We start from the raw sequence: 3673 nt of genomic DNA, 5'->3' as shown, positions 1-3673 counted from the left end.
ACAAATGGAAAAAAATAGACAGATGTTAAATATCATTAGCCATTACAGAAATGCAAATTGAAACAATGACAAGATACCACCACATACCTATTATAACACCTAAATAAAAAAGCAACAATACCAAGAGTTGATGAGGATGCAAGAAACTACAACTCTCATATACTGCTCATGGTAATCATATATACTGGCAAATGATTTGGCCATTTGTTACAAAATTAACCATAAAGTTTATCATAATGATACAGCAATCCCACCCTGGGTATTTACTCTAAAGAAAATTGGTATTCACACTAAACTCCCCACAGAATATTTCTTGAGATTCTGTTCATAACTGCCCAAAACTGGAAGCAATCCAAATGACCATTAACAAGTCAATGGATAAACAAACTGTGGTAAATCCATATAATGGACTACTACTTGGCAATAATAAGGAATGAACATATCACAACATGGATAAATCTCCAGAGAACTGCTGAGTGAAAGAAGCCAGTCTTAAAAAGATTACATACTGTATGTATATTCCAAACTGTGGAAAATTCTTAAAGAGATGAGAATACCAGACCACCTTACCCCCTTCCTGAGAGACCTGTATGCAGTTCAAGAAGCAACAGTTAGAACCATACATGGAAAAACAGACTGGTTCCAAAGTGAGAAAGGAGTACATCAAGGATGTATATTGTCACCCTGCCTATTTAATTTCTATGCAGAGTACATCTTGCCAAATGCTGGGCGGCATAAAGCACAAGCTGGAATCAAGATTGCTGGGAGAAATATCAATAACCTCAGATATGCAGATGACACCACCCTTGTAAGGCAGAAAGCAAAGAAGACTAAAGAGCCTCTTGATGAAAGTGAAAGAGGAGAAGGAAAAAGTTGGCTTAAAAACTCAACATTCAGAAAACTAAGACTACGGCATCTGGTCCCATCACTTCATGGCAAATACATGGGGAAATAATGGAAACAGTGAGAAACTTTATTTTCTTGGGCTCCAAAACTACTGCAGATAGTGACTGCAACAATGAAATTAAAAGATGCTTGCTCCTTGAAAGAAAAGCTATGACAAACCTAGACAGCATATAAAGGAGCAGAGACATTACTTTGCTGACAAAGGTTTGAATAGTCAAGGCTATGGTTTTTCCATAGGTTTTTCCAAGGTCATGTATGGATGTGAGAGTTGGACCATAAAGAAGGCTGAATGCCAAAGAATTGATGGTTTTGAACTGTGGTTCTGGAGAAGACTCTTGAGAATCCCTTGGACAGCAAGGAAATCAAACCAGTCAATCCTAAAGGAAATCAACCCTGAATATTCACTGGAAGGGCTGATGCTGAAGCTCCAATACTTGGCCAACTGATGCAAATAGCCCAATCATTAGAAAAGCCCCTGTTGCTGGGAAAGATTGAAGGCGGGAGGAAAAGGGGACGACAGAGGATGAGATGGTTGGATGTTGTCACCCGACTCAAAGGACATGAGTTTGAGCAAGCTCCAGGAGATAGTAAAGGATGGGGAAGCCTGGTGTGCTGCAGTCTGTGGGGACACAGAGGGTCTGAGATGACTGAATGACTGAACAACAAGTATATGATTCCATGAATATGGCATTCTGGAAAAGAACTATAGTGATAAAAAACTGATCAGTTGTTTACACAGCAAACAGAGGTTAGAAGTGAGTAGAGGGTTTAACTCAAATGGAACAGCACAAGGGAGCTTTCAGGGAGAGGGAACTATTCTGTATCTTCATTGTGGTGGTAGTTTGTGATTCTATGTGTGCGCTGCGGCTGCTGCTAAGTCGCTTCAGTCGTGTCCAACTCTGTGCGACCCCATAGACAGCAGCCTATCAGGCTCCCCCATCCCTGGGATTCTCCAGGGAAGAACACTGGAGTGGGTTGCCATTTCCTTCTCCAATGCATGAAAGTGAAAAGTGAAAGTGAAGTCGCTCAGTCGTGTCTGACCTCAGCGACCCCATGGACTGGCAGCCTTCCAGGCTCCTCCGTCCATGGGATTTTCCAGGCAAGAGTACTGGATTGGGGTGCCATTGCCTTCTATGCACACCAAATAAGACAACTTCACTGTATAATTTATTTTTAATTTCAGTAAGTATTTATTGAGTGCCTGTTACACATAAGATTTTGTTTCATATACTTGGGACACATCAGAGGATAAAACAACAGTCCCTGCCGTCACGGAGCTTACAGTCTAGCATTTATGACCATTTCACCTGGATGCAGTCACCCTGGGCAAGTCACTGGGCCTCTATCCTCAGCCACCTGATCCAGGAGTAAGGAGGCCCAGCTCAGACATGGGTAACTGACTGGCTGTGCTGGAGATGCCAAACAGGGCACCTACCCCCAGCCCACCACCCAGACAGTCGACAAGACTGGAAGCTGGCTTTTAATAATAAGTACAGGAGGAGAGGGCACAGGACTGGAGCTGGTAGTCTGCTAGGCTGCTGCCTCGGGGCCTGGGCTGGCTACACAAACTGCCGCTGCTGCTTCTTGGTGGCTGCCCTGCTGGCAAGGTCCTTGGCCTTCTCCATAGCTGGCCACTGACATCTCCTTGGCCTTCTCCTTGGTTTCCTTGGCTGTTTCAACAAGGGTTTTGGGAGGGGCCTCACCTTGCAGCTTGGCCAAGATGTTTTCAAAACCTTTCACAGTCATAGTCACGTTGCTTTTGAACAGTGCAAGACCAAATTCCTGGACATCTCTGGAGATACCAACTAAGCTAGAGGAGACCCAGGTTTCCTGGCAGATTTCAGTCCAGCCGCTGTTATCAGAGTTCACACAGTAAACACATCATTCTCCACCACCATCAGCTGGGTGTGGTTGATGTTTCAGGTGAAGGTGGCCATGGTCTGGTTTCGTGGGTCCACAATAGAATCTTCCAGGATGTACACTGAGTGAGAAACACTGCAGGAAACAGTCGCTCAGCCCAGCAGGGCATCCTGTTCGTCTTGGTCAGGAGTCCTTGGACAGGAGCTTCTGGTCAGAGGTCACCTCTTGGTGCACTATGTCTTTCATCAAGACATGTTTGCTATAGGGATTTGGGACAGCTGCCAGAAGGCAGCAAACACTTGGTCCAGGAACTCCAGAGCATGCTCTGGCCCAGAAAATACTCCACCATCATCCTGGCCAGGGCGGGCTCAGTGCCGGGGCAACATTAGGGGTTGGAGCCCCGGGGCATGCAGAGGCCAGGCTGGAGCTCAACGCTGGCCACCAGGCTACCAGCAAGCGCAGCCAACTCATGCTATGCGCTGCACCCAACCAGCCACCGCCACCGCGCGCATGAGGATAACTTTTAAAAATAGAATGAAAACTAATCCTGATTCAAGGAGTTAAATGATAAATTTTATTTATACCATTTTATCCTAATTTTTAAAAATCAATGCATCAATCAATCCTAGTTCAGTCACTTTCAGTTCTCTGACCCTGGGCAACTTGACTTCATTTTATCTGTATAATAAAATGTGAATAATAAGAACTGCCTACCTCATAAGCTTATCATGAGAATTAATACAAATTTTATATAATCATTGCTTCCAGTATGACAAGAGTTCAATAAATGTTATTAATTTTACGCTTATCGATAATTTCTCACTTTTGAATCATCCTAAACAAATTCTTGGAATGATTTTTATTAAGTATATATGCACCTTCATATATTATGCAGTTTATCTTCTTT

General features: G+C 43.7%; 1 pseudogene; it reads right to left on the bottom strand.

Annotated features, from left to right (window-relative positions):
- Window positions 1-2465: 2465 nt before the first annotated feature.
- LOC108633306 lies at window positions 2466-3115 on the bottom strand (annotated as a pseudogene).
- Between the last annotated feature and the right edge of the window lie 558 nt (window positions 3116-3673).

This window comes from Capra hircus, unplaced genomic scaffold (genome assembly GCF_001704415.2).
Source record: "Capra hircus breed San Clemente unplaced genomic scaffold, ASM170441v1, whole genome shotgun sequence".
In the NCBI taxonomy this organism is placed as follows: domain Eukaryota; kingdom Metazoa; phylum Chordata; class Mammalia; order Artiodactyla; family Bovidae; genus Capra; species Capra hircus.
Note: the sequence above shows the minus strand (reverse complement) of the source record. Positions and strands in the feature narration are given on the sequence as shown.